Source organism: Dermacentor andersoni, chromosome 4 (assembly GCF_023375885.2).
Source record: "Dermacentor andersoni chromosome 4, qqDerAnde1_hic_scaffold, whole genome shotgun sequence".
Taxonomy (NCBI): Eukaryota; Metazoa; Arthropoda; class Arachnida; order Ixodida; family Ixodidae; genus Dermacentor; species Dermacentor andersoni.
This window is the reverse complement of record NC_092817.1, coordinates 92804741-92818482: the sequence shown is the minus strand read 5'-3', so window position 1 is coordinate 92818482 and position 13742 is coordinate 92804741. Positions and strand designations below refer to the sequence as shown.

At 45.4% G+C, this 13742-nt stretch overlaps 1 protein-coding gene across 1 annotated transcript in view; it reads right to left on the bottom strand.

Annotated features, from left to right (window-relative positions):
- LOC126536491 (uncharacterized) overlaps nt 1-10436 on the bottom strand; it is a 134616-nt gene extending 124180 nt beyond the window's left edge. Inside the window, exon 1 of the mRNA XM_050183484.3 lies at nt 9940-10436. The gene's annotated coding sequence lies outside the window, so the exon portion shown is untranslated. The remainder of the gene's footprint in view (nt 1-9939) is intronic.
- Nucleotides 10437-13742: the final 3306 nt, after the last annotated feature.

Below are 13742 nucleotides of genomic sequence, written 5' to 3'. Positions count from 1 at the left end.
AGTGCTGGGCCAGGGATGGTGATGTGAATGAAAGATTTTGTGTAGTTGTTCTAGAGAAAATATTGTGCCCAAAAAACTTAAAGCAGCCTAAATGAAGTAGAGTACAAATGTGAAACTCATATAAAGTCACCACCGCTAAATAGATAAGGAACGAAGGGTAAACATTTACACTTCTCGCCGCAAGGCTATACGTAAACTAAGTTTGGCAAACAAGGAGGTATGCTGTGGTATTCCGCGAGGCAAAACTTAAATGGATGGTACAATGAAACAAACGTCGGTTTCATGACGATTGCGTACACTGTGCATGCTCAGACTTTAAGTATTTCACTATCTAAAATATTTTAAAAATAGCAACTATCAGCTTTTTATCCAGCTTGTTTTATTATAGCTTTTGGTTTCTCTCAAATTATAGTATTTGTGTTTATGTTAGATTGTGGGTCGTTACGGGCCAGAACCCCGAACTAATTATGAGGCACACCGTAGAGGGGGACGACGGACTAATTCTCACCAGTTGGGGTTGTTTATGTGCACCCATTGCATGGTACACGAGGGTACTTGCATTCCGCCGCGGATGGGGTTGAACCCCCGACCTCGAGCGTAGCCGTACATTGCCATAGGCCCTCGATTACCGCGACAGGTACGTATTTATGTTAAAGAACAGTATCTGAATCACGCTTAAAGATCACGGTTACGATTACGTTCACGACATATGGCAAAAACGAAAACGATCACTGGCAATGGTTGCTCAACAAAGAGCTTTGATTTACATTTTACCCTAAGCATTGAGCTTCATTCTACAATCTATACCTGCCCCGGTAGTCATGGCGATGATTGAAAAGAATGATGAAGGCGCCGCGGCAAATGTATAATCTCATATAACCGGTGCGTCTTGAATAGAAACACAAGCATGGTATAAGTTTACTCTCTGGGAAACTGATCAGAAAGCGAGGAAACTACATGCATCGCAACATTGCGTATGCAATAACACGTACGTATCCTTGCGCACAGTGTCTGCCAAAACGTTAATAACAGGCTTCCGCTTACCCGGCAGTCTTTTCTCGGGTGGTCAAACTTAACGAAAAAAGGAAGCAGTGCGAAGTGAGGCACAGTTGCTGCTTTCAAGCGAAAGCAGCACCATTGGTCAGCGGGGTTGCACCGCGGCTTATTAGACGTGTGTATTGCTCCGGCGCACTCTTCAATCTCTTGCGGAACGTCAAGTACAGGCTTCTCTCATGCCGACGCGTACCTTGGCCGCCACCCTCCGTGTACAAGCTGCGCAAAACAATCCCTGCATCATTTAGCATTTGCCAAATGACGTGGAAGAACTTGTCCTTTAATAATGCCGCTGTCATCGCCAGCGTGTGGACTGCCGGTGTGCCAAGCCGGGCGATCGATTCACGACTGAAAAGCACCAAGGGATGTCAGAACATTCGCCGAGGTGCAAACAGGGAGAAAATGAGGGAGAGAGAGACAGGGTGAAAGTTAAGCGCGGTAAGCAATAATACTTTCTTGCGGACTAGTTGGACCCTACTTGAATTATAAAGGTGCTGCGCAAAATGCACAAAGCAATAAAAGCTGCGTCGCTCACTTTATCTTTTACTTCATTTGTCAATCTCCGTCATAATTTAGGACTAATTTCCGGCTCTGCTCAGCGTGTCTTTGAGCAAGATACGCACGGTTTATTTGTGAAAAATGAAGCTGGCCGATGTCTGTGGAGGAGTCAAGCGAAGCCACAGATGGCTCTACAGATGCGCGTAAGGATTAATGTGCTGTGGGGTGATCTAAACTAAAATGCTTGCCTTCACGTCCGAAGTCTTCGATGGGGCCTGGGAATTATGATGTTTCGCAATCTTTCGCAATGACAAGTTTCATGGGAATGTTTTAAAGTAAGTGAAAGCGCATCCGACACCTCACAGAAAGCGCAACTGCAGCAGTGTATTTGCTCTGGGCCGCGATCTTGCAGCAATGCCTTCCACTCTATTCTGTGAAGTTCTTATCATCCATCGTTCACGGGTGGCTGATTCCGTTGACAACGTGGCCGAAGCATCACTTTGACGACTGAAGAAGCGTGAAAAGTACGTGAACGAATCGCATGGGAAAAGCTATCGCTACAATATCACCACCTTGAGAACGTACACCCTCGTCCAATATGAAAGGGAACACTTCAACTGTGTTCGAACCGCGATTCCTGCAAATATGAAATTCTGAACCTCACTCGCTTGGTATTTGTTGTGTTGTTCTCCTGTAGAAAAATCATGCTCACGGAACGTTTCCTCATTACAAGCACACGCAAGGAAAATTGCCGGCTTTTTTATCCGGTGTTGCCTTTCATATTGGACGAGTATCTAAATTAGAAGCAGAACAAAAAAATTCGTCCGGGTTGAGCACTTGTTCCTTGAAAACCTAGTAATTCTCCTAGTGGAATGAAGAGCAAATGGGAAACGTCTCCACATCAAATTAGAACGGCGACAAAAAGAGGAAGAAAAAGAGAAAAAGAACAAAATAAATATTCTACAAGGTATTGCAATCATTTGGAGGATTTCCGTATAACTCACTTCTTTATTGTGCACGCAAGAGCTGCTTCAAGTAACCGTTTGATTCGCTCCAACCCTACAATCTACCCACCTAGGATAGCCTGGGCATCGGGTTCAGTTCCCCTACCAGATCAATTTTTCTTCAACTGCGTAGGCTTCTCTAAGAGAGCCCCGTATAGGCTTCCTTTGTAGCCAGGTGTTACCGCAAGTCGACGCCAGCGTTCCCTTCTTTGAAGCGTCCCCCGCCTTACAAATTTAGACATAACTTTTCTTTATATCGGCACGTGGTGCAAATAAAAAAAACGGGAACAACACTGCATACACCATTATAATGTCTCTAAATAATTATGAGACTGTGTGTTGAAATTGTATAGTGTACAGACCTTTGCAGCTAAAGTTCAATTAACAATGCGATGTAACTCTTTCAGCCAAGCTGAGCTCTTGGGCTTGTCTATATCAACATTTCTTGGTGTAACAAAATTTTAATAAGCGTAAATAATCTGTGTCACGAGGAAGACACTGAGTATGACAACTAGGACGCCTCGTTTGAACCGCGCTCAGTAAAATTCGTGTATACGCAGCCGCTTTCTTGATGTCTCTGCTGAAATGTGGACGGAGCAAATGCGGCAAGCGCTACCTCGAGTAGGCAAACTTCTTTGCGCTCGGCCTTAAAATGCCAAGATGCTTGGGCCACCTTGCACAAAAAATAAATAAGGTTAAATAAAAGGTAGAGGGAGGGGGCAATTCATTTCAGGAAAAGAGTTGTAGTTATAGCGTAAAGGCAAGAGAGACGGGAAAAGTAGACACAACGAACGCTTGTTGTGTCTACTCTTCGTACCCTGTTTCATTTTTACTGAATGCATTCTGAAGGAACACCGGAATTAACCATTTTACTTTGCTGATCGCTGCAGTAATTGTTAAGGCTGCCGAAGAATTCAGCGAATTTCAGCCATGAGCTAAGGCATACAGCTTGTAGGGGTTAGCAGTTATACTTGCAGATTTTTACGGCAAGCTTTATGTTAACGTCATCATAAGTTTGATCCAAAAGGGAATAGCCCATTCAATGTTCAGACTTCATATGGTAAAGTCTGGTGAAGGAAACTGGATGTTGTCGCAATCGGTTTGCTCTCTTCAATCACTCAGACTGCCCCGGAAGCGCAATTGACCATTCGTTAATGCTAATATAATAAACGCGGCGGGAACAGCGAAAAGAAGAGTGACAGAAAAAGTAATGTGGTTTTCAATAAACTCATCACGCATGGACAGCTGTGATGAGGTTGATATTCTATCGTTTTTCTCTCGTGGTGTTACAAGTCCAAGTCTTCATGAAATGAAAAAATAATGAAGAGATTTCATATCGTGCCAACTTGAAGTTACTTGGTCACGTTGATTGACGAAGCACTTGATACCTGGAACTCATTAGAGCATGCAAATCACATGGATCCTCGAGAATTTTGTCAAAGCTTTCTCGTTGGCTTGCCCTGGGGAATTCCTATATGCTACTCTTCCTCAAAGCGCTCTTTGGAAGTGACAGTAGTTCCTTTTAAGTAACGGTGAAGACCCCTTGGCGGAAAACAAACACTAGCGAAAAAGATGAAAACACTACTGGTGCATTTGGGCACAGTTTAATTTTGAAAGTGCTCTTGGCATGTTGTAAAAGATCCTTTAGAAGCAAAACAGCCCATCGCTTCCTGCAAATTGAAAGGGCAATCAGTGAAGGGGCAAATGGTTCTTCGCCTTTTGAGAGCTCCATGTGAGATAGGAAAGAGCTTCCCGTTAGGCCTGCAAATGAACCTGACTTTGTAGAAGGAATGTAATTAGAGTTTCTAAGTTTAAGCAAATACAGAGCAATCGATCCTGCTCAGTAAATATCCAGTTCATCATGTCTCCCCCGAAGGAAAGACGCTGTTCTATGGAAAACATTATTTTTATTATTTTATTGTCAGCCTAATTATCTCTAACTGGTGTGTTATATAAGTTATATGCAGGCTTCAAGATTTCAGGCATTTATGTTTAAGAAAATAAAAAGTTTGCAGCGGTTTCTCGTTGCTAGCCCTTTCCAAACATCGAGAAATTATGAATTTTTTTCCCGTGGAAAAAACAACTTAGTGGTGCATTTCATAAAAAAAAAGCACTCTGCCCTCAAAGCACAGCTACCAGCTCCAATTTGCCCCGCATCCTGTACAATATCTTCGCGTGCTACCAAAAACCTCCGTTTTGTGAACAAAAAGTGTAGTAAGAAGTTACTTTTCCCTTTAAGAAACATCCGGTGAGTCAGGCTTCACCCATGACATCGACATTAAATACGCGAAGACCATAAAGGGGGAGTCGGTGTAAGAATGGGTTGTGAGAAGAGCAGGAGTTTGGCAAAAATACTTGTCGTACGTGTTTCTTCTTTTATATTTTTATTGTTTAGGAGCAGTTCCTTTATGCATCATATAAAACCCCAGATAAACCATATCTGGACTGTTCGATGCTTTTATGCGTGAACACACTGATAACCGCAGTGGCTGAAGCGCTCTCCTCCTCCTCTTGTAAGAAGTTGGGATCGGTCAAAAGCAAAAGGCTTACCTGAAGAAAGCAGGCGTTCTTTCCTTCTTTATTTTTTTTTTTTTTTTTTTTGCTAAGCGAACGCGCAATATTTTTGAAGTGCTATTCGGTGACAATGGCATGTTCTCAAGCCTAATCCTCAAATAGCGCTGCGGGAGCCCTTGCAATGCCATTTTATTCACAAAAGTATTCGCGCGCACCTTGAAAGAATATGTTACATACAAATTTTTCGCGCTTTTTAAATCTCTTGCTCTGTCACTGACAGCAGGCTGTAAAGCCTGCAACAAGGCCGGGAGGAGATCGCAGCTGCGAGTGTTTTTTATTTTTTTTTCGTGCACATACTGTTTTGTTCTGGTGTGCATATTGTCTTGTACGTCGGTTACACGGAGCTTAATAAGCTGCGACAAACTGCGGGCGTCCCTGGGTCAAATTAGACTCACTGCCTGGAGGGATGCGGAAATTTTATTGCTAGCGGAGTACGCATGTCATTTGCGATTATGGGCCGTGACACTACGGGCCTAACGGCGCAATCCATGCTTAGAATGCCGTTCATAGACGTGCACCACCAAGGTTTTAGTGCTTTCTTCGGACAGGTGGAACGCAGGGGCGCTATAACGTAAAACTATTCCATCATCATCATCATCATCATCATCATCATCATCATCATCATCATCATCATCATCATCATCATCATCATCATCATCAGCCTGGTTACGCCCACTGCAGGGCAAAGATCTCTCCCATACTTCTCCAACTGCCCCGGTCATGTACTAATTGTGGCCATGTTGACCCTCCAAACTTCCTAATCTCATCTGCCCACCTAACTTTCTGTCGCCCCCTGCTACGCTTCCCTTCCCTCGGAATCCAGTCCGTAACCCTTAATGACCATCGGTTATCTTCCCTCCTCATTACATGTCCTGCCCATGCCCATTTCTTTTTCTTGATTTCAACTAAGGTGTCATTAACGCGCGTTTGTTCCCTCACCCAATCTGCTCTTTTCTTATCCCTTAATGTTACACCTATCATTCTTCTTTCCATAGCTCGTTGCGTCGTCCTCAATTTAAGTAGAACCCTTTTCGTAAGCCTCCAGGTTTCTGCCCCGTACGTGAGTACTGGTAAGACACAGCTGTTATAAACTTTTCTCTTGAGAGATAATGGCAACCTGCTGTTCATGATCTGACAATGTCTGCCAAACGCACCCCAGCCCATCCTTATTCTTCTGATTATTTCACTCTCATGATCCGGATCAGCAGTCACTACCTGTCCTAAGTAGATGTATTCCCTTACCACTTCCAGTGCCTCGCTACCTATCGTAAACTGCTGTTCCCTTCCGAGTCTGTTAAACATTACATTAGTTTTCTGCAGATTAATTTTTAGTCCCACCCTTCTGCTCTGCCTCTCCAGGTCAGTGAGCATGCATTGCAGTTGGTCCCCTGTGTTACTAAGCAAGGCAATATCATCAGCGAATCGCAAGTTACTAAGGTATTCTCCATTTACTCTTATCCCCAATTCTTCCCAATCCAGGTCTCTGAATACCTCCTGTAAACATGCCGTGAATAGCATTGGAGAGATCGTATCTCCCTGCCTGACGCCTTTCTTTATAGAGATTTTTTTGCTTTCTTTATGGAGGACTACAGTGGCTGTGGAGCCGCTATAGATATCTTTCAGTATTTTTACGTACGGCTCGTCTACACCCTGATTCCGCAATGCCTCCATGACTGCTGAGGTTTCGACTGAATCAAACGCTTTCTCATAATCAATGAAAGCTATATATAATGGTTGGTTATATTCCGCACATTTCTCTATCACCTGATTGGTGACTATTCCAAAACTATTCCAAACTGTTTCTATTCCATGTCGGCAATCACGCATCGACAATATTCGTCGAAAATTTTCGGGCTACCTCCCCCTTCGCCTGCTTGTCACGCGACGTCCCGAAAACCGCGAAAACTTCCCATCGGGCATTACGTGTGTGCACTGATTAGGCATGATAAGACCAAACAACATGAAAATAATTATTTCAGATTCCACACATTTTTCGCCATTAGCCCTCCGCTATTTGTCAAACGTTTTCGAGTGGCGCCCACTTCGACTTTCTGACACGTGACGTCACAAAACCACAATAATTGACTACGTGAAAGTGATGTGTACACACTAAAGTTGCATTAACATGCCGAACAAACCGGCCTTTTTTCGGAATAACTGGAGGCTTCCCCGTTACGAAAGGAATAGAAGACGTCTGCCTACCGATCGCTCTGGCACTGGCTACTCGCAGCTGCTGGGGAAACGGACTTATTTGCGTATACTAGACAGCTTTGGTACTGCGTACCTTGCGTACACAACGGTGTTGCGTCGTGAGATCTCTACGTCCTGCAAAGTTTGCATGTGCAAAACGCAACCCGAATGGTACTTGATGCATACGCGGCCGCCGCGTACGCACGCATCCGATTCTTGCCCGCGTACGTCGGGAGCCTTGCGTGCTCCTCTCGTGGTTCTCGTTTGTTCGGGAGAGCGCGAGACAAAAGAGTTTCGCAGAGTGCGCGGCGTCAAAGACGGCCAGCGGAAGGCTGTACTTTTCAATGGCCTACACTTTGACTTTGCTGCGTGAAGTGAATGCGGAGAACCCGCTTCAGGATTCTTCACGGTGGGAATCCAGAGCAAAAAATATGAACTTTGTTTTTTGAGAAAGTGTTCACTGTTTGCGCGAAACGCGGGACCTCCTGTTGGCGCAGTTCGTCCGAAATGACCGTGCCAGCCTCAGAAAGTGAGTGCTCAGCTTCTATATTTCTCAATATGCATCCGTATTAAATGTGACGTCTTTTAAATGCCTAAATATTATTCGACGCAGCGTGAACGCGCTCGTCGTCTAACGACGCTCGCCCGCTTACGTACGTAGGCATTTCCCAGTGCTGAAAGCCCTGACGTCACACGCGCTGCTACGTACCGCAAAGCCCTTGCGTGCTGCATACGTATCGTCGTGGCGCAACACTAAAACTACCTAATAAGGGCATTTTACGTGGCAGTATAACGTTGTCGAACCCTTTCAGCACGTTTAAGACATCGCTCTATACCAACTCTTCGCTGAGGATTCGTTTTAGCGACATATTTAACATTCCGTTGCACGCCACCGCGGGTTTCGACCAGCCACCGCAAGCTAAGCCAGAGGAAGCGGTCGAATCCCAGACGCGAACACCACCCTCCACATCTTTCTTATCTACTTTTATCTTACATTATCTAATTTTCTTATCTACTTTCACTGCGCTAGCTCGGCCCCACTGAAGCTCTGTTCATTTCTACGTGCTCCACGCCTCTTGCCAGACAATCCAATAACAAAAACCTGTCAAAGTAGGCAATGCAATTTGCTTTGAAATCAAACTAAAGTGGCCTCCTATAAAAGAGGACAGAGTTTGATGGGGTGGTTCAAACAGCGCTGCGGGTCACCACCCGATGCCTACGTTGGCGGTTATGTAAATAAATCTGACGTCAGGAGATCGGAATAAAAACATCGTGGAATATTTTTACGTTATAGAGCCCAAGTACATATATTTCTCAGCTGTTCGTATATATTTTCATCGACTGAGGTGCTGTTGAGCAAGTTCAAAAGTTCCAGTACAAATTGTCAACATTTTATGGCCCCCACATCTTCCCACGAATTGCTCCAACGAAACTGTCGAATGCAAACGCCTTCTAAACACAGTTGTCATGCTCACTCTACTATAGTTTCCTTTAAACACGCGAATGCTGATAAGTAGCCACCAGCATTATAAATGTCTTCAACAATAAATTGCTGGTTCATTTTTTTTCTTCTAAGGATTGCAGGTTGCTCAGTTAATTGTTATCAGTGAATAGCGACAGTGTTCGTTTTTTGAAACCGCATAAGAAACGTCGGAGACAGCCACTAGTTTCCAGAAAGTGATACGGCCTCGCTGTACCGAGACGTGTGCGAAAAAAGTCGCCTAAGGCGAAAATTGCAGAAGCTCCTAATGACCAATAATTTTCAACTAAAAATGAATAAGATAAACGCCCTAATACACTTTCTCCCCACAATTTCCTTGAACGTCAAACTCACAAAATGAAAAATAAGATTATTTCCCGGAATAGGTGCACCGACCACGTTGATGCACTGCGTATGTAGCACGAAAATCTGCGCAATGATACAACTCTTTGTTTGGTTCCAAACTAAGACAGTGCAAAAAAAAAAAGAAATCCAGCTTCTTGGCGATAACATAGTAGAACTATTGGTTACATGCTAGAAGTTTTCATTCAAGCGTGCGGAAGTTCACTGTGAATAGTCTACAACTCATACCTTGTCATTCCAGATATAAGCGCACACAAATGGGCACAAAGTTCCCAAAATCAAAATGAGACATACTTGGACGTCTTCCTTACTATTGGGTCATTTGCTATGCGATGTAATTAACTCGAGCTAAATTGGCTTCACTCGTTTTACGAAAACTTAAGCGAAACACAGCAGCTACTTGGCGCGTTCTGAGCCGCCGCGCTGCACTTGACCTCGAATCAATGTAACAATTATGACTACGTTAGTTATCCAAGCACCTTGAAATTTCAGAAACATCGATTCCCTCGATTCTCTCTCTTTCTCTATTCAAAGCATTACTGGGGCACATCTCTGTAGGTCGCCCACGAAGATGATTAACATTAACAAATCTTAGTGGTACACCCAATCGTGACGATCCGCACGCCCAAATTTCGCAAGACCGCATTACGTCGTGAAAGTAACTGTTAATAAAACGTGCCAAGTAGCCTCTTACGATGTGCGACAATTTTCTGCGTGCAGCAGAGACGGCTCTCGCATTACAGTAGAGGTACAAAGGCGTCGCATCAAATAACTCACTCTTTAGGCAGGTCTTTCTCCAACAGCGGACGAAGGGGCAAACTCAGGAGCGGGATGCTTCAAGGCGAAGTCGCTGCACTGGTCGTTTCGTCCCTGACTTCTTTCTTTCTTTCTTCACTCCTTCCCGAAATCGAGTCAGAGGCCGGCTTTCGTTCGCAGCTGTTGCCGATCTAAAGGACAGTTACTAACGCGGATACTGCCACGCTGAGCCGCTCAACAGGCGGCAATGATAACTACGCGACGAAGTCGGAAACAAAGTGCGGTTCTGCTCTTGTCCCGTATTGTATCCCTCTTTTCGCTTGCTATACCTACTAGCTTTCTATTCGCTCGGAGACACCGGTAAGGAGCAGCCTCTCTACTGGGTTCGCACACTCGGCTCGCTCTCGGATTTCGCGCCTCTCTCTTCGAAAGCGTCCCGCGCACGCGATTGGGGTAGTCCTGACTCCGGAGTCGGGATCGGAGCCGTCCGCGGCCGGCGCTTTTGTACCCCCCGGTCCGGCTGACGCGCGCGCGCTCTGTGCGCGTGGGCGTTGTGCCGGAAGTGTGCCCGACGCCATATTGGAAACCCGCGTCGCGCTTGAGCTTTTTTTCTCTCTCTCCCTCTTCTACCCCCTCTCTTCGCCTTCTGCTCCCTTCTCCGTGCTCCGCTCCGTCGCAAGTTTTTTCGTGCGTGCGTGCGTGCGCGCGCGCGCGAACGCGTGTGCGCGCCTTTTTGACGACGTCACTTCTCGCACGGACCAATCAGCGCTCGCGCATGGTTATAGGGGGGCCGGCTCCCTTGAAGGGTTGCCCGATCGTTCCTGTTTCCGCGCTCGTGGCTCCCTTTGCTAGTTGGAGCATTGTGGGCTGATAGGTTGTCTTTGCCGTTGCTGTTTCTTTCGGCTGCTTGTTCCAGGGTTAATCACGGCGACCTTACTTCAACCCTCGCCCGCCCGCCCGACCCCTTTTTCCTGCGCCTCGATATCTCAACAACCGTTATCCTCGTGCCTGCGTAGGGATACTTACAAAGGCACGAGGTCGTGCTGTATTGCCCCCCCCCCCCCCTCCTTGCCTTCATTTTTATATTTTTCTGCAACCACGCGACGTCCTTCTTCGATGAAGGCTGCAATTTCGGCCGTCCCACGTTATTCCGTCGCCAGCACTGCTTATAGTACGGTAGGCGACGTTACGCGACATTCGCAATTTTGTGAAGTAGGTGATCGTTTTTGGAAAATGCGCTGTGGTCCCGAAAAAGCAGGCGGCAACCGCGCTTTATCTATAGTGTCATTGAGTTAGGTACCCAGAATGTATGATAACTGTAAATTATGTTTAAATGAGGGGTAATTTCATAGACAGGAGAATCAGCTGCTCTTGGAAAAAAAAGACTTTTCCGTGATTGAAAGTTCGTTGTATTGTAATTCGTATTACGTTCTCGTCTACTGAACCCCATCACCTGTAAGTCAACATCCACCCTCGCAGAAAACATGTTTCTGCTAAAACAGACGAAAGAAAGGAAAAAAGCATAAAGGTTAAAGGGAGGTTAACTGCAATGAAAAATTCGATTTGCTACTCACTTCTGGGGTGTTCAAAGTTCAACTGTAAGAAAGTATGTTAAAAAAATGAAAAGCCAAATGCGTGCGATCACAGTCGTTCGCGGCAAATCATAACAGTAAAGCCGATTGTCAAGGTCTTTTTGTCCTTAAGAATTGCAACAACAAATTCCTGCTCATCTGCTGCGACAGCTTGGGAGGTCCGCGCTGCAAACTCATTTCCGAGAATTGCATGTCATCAGTGAGAGCTAGCGCAGTGGTGAGCGATTCTCTGGACCCGCCGTGGTTGCTTAGTGGCTATGGTATTGGGCTGCTAAGCACGAAGTCGCGGGATCAAATCCCGGCAACGGCAGCCGCATTTCGATGGCGGCGAAATGCGAAAACACCCGTGTTCTTAGATTTAGGGGCACGTTAAGGAACCCCAGGTGGTCCAAATTTCCGGAGTCCCCCCCCTACGGCGTGCCTCATAATCAGAACGTGGTTTTGGCAGGTACACGCCCATGGTTTAATTTTTAAGTTTTTTTCTCTCTGTACTCTGCAGCGACGACAGACGCAGAAAAGGTGTTCCCATGTTTCCTCGATACCACAGTCACCACCAGCAGCGTTGTCAGCCATTCGAATACGGAAGGCAAGAAATTTTGGGACGCCTGCTCCCATAGGCATAGCCCACAAAGAAGGATATCCTTCCGTCGGCGAATTCGTGGTGAGGTGCGAAGATGAAACGAAGATACCCGGCTGTACACACGGTGGTATTAAAAACTTCCCGCGCTCCAAGAGGAGAATGTGATGGCTTGTGCTAGCATTATAGAAGTATTCTAGCCGTATCTGACCGTGACAATGCCATCAATTTCCCTGTGCTGATCCGTCAGCTCCTGCCAGAAGTTCGACAAAACCAGGCACGGGCCACCACGGTTGCAAGTATTTTAAGCATGTAAAAAAAAACTGTAGAGTTTGTCTCCGAGCAGTTTCATCCATTAGATTACGTGAGTGCCAACGCAAGTAGAGAAACATTTCCTGAAATACTTTTCTTGGGATAGAAGTACTACAGTTGCCCCTGTAACGCACTCGACGTTTCCGGGAAACCAAGGTTGGCAACGTGAGTTCAAGAACGCATTTTTTTTATAACAGCCGGTATGAAAGACGTGCCCATTGAAAGCATGTGCGCTAAGAACACATGCGCACAACTGGTTTTGCTGATCGTCAAGTGGTTCTCATGGCGTGATATGCAAATAACGTAAGGCGCTCGTAATTAAAGTAATAGCAAACACATTTTGTTCAGACTGCTAAAAAATGGAATAACATATACCATCTCATAATTGAGCCCATGTTTCTCGTAGCCCACCGGCATTTGCCAAGTTTAACAAAGCAACCTAAATATGTATGTATTTGCTGGAGAATCTTATTAGATTCAACAAGACTGCTCCGCGCAAAAACACTATCATCCGTCGGAATGTGGTTGTGACTGAGGCCCTCAACTTCAACATAAAAGCTTTAATGGCTGCTTTGATTGGCGTTTTCTTTTTTTTTTTCAGTCAGGGCACCCTCTAAGCCGTTGGTGGTTTGCTGCAACGTGCTAGTCAGCATCCCTGTCCCATCAACCCTTCACCCCTTTTCCTTCCTCGTGAGCATGAAGCGGTTCTTTTTCGTCCTAGTGGTTTTTCGGAACGCTGCGAAATCCAGGCTAACGGCATTTGTTTCGAATTGAACGAAAACAACACAAAATTATTGGAAGGGCGACTGAACCTAACGAGAAAAGTTTCAAATTGAATGCAATTTCACCCCCGCTGCAATGACCATTGTTCACAACACAATAGCCGTTACGTCTCAATACGGCTAATACGTTTAATGCATTTCACGGTGATTCGCAGCCTGGAAATATGACGACATCTCTTCAGAATTTCTACTCAGCATTCTGCACACATCCTTCTCTCTCTGATAGAGAACCGTCCCGGTGCACAGATACACGCCTTGTTTCAAGAGCACAAATCACGACTCCCACGATCACTTTCTTGGCAATCAGACCTCTGCTACTCATCATGGCTTCTGCAAGCGCTGAAAATAGAAACGTCAATCGAAGGGCTTAAAAATAAAAGCGACGTTTCCACATTAGCAGCAAAACAATTAGCGTTACATAACCTATTTGACAAGTACTAGGAATCTATTCACGTCTACACGGACGGGTCAGTAATCAAAGAAAGTGCGACTGCAGCTTATGTTATACCATCCTTAGAGGTAGAGTACGCTTGTCGACTGGGACGCACGTCGTCACCAACA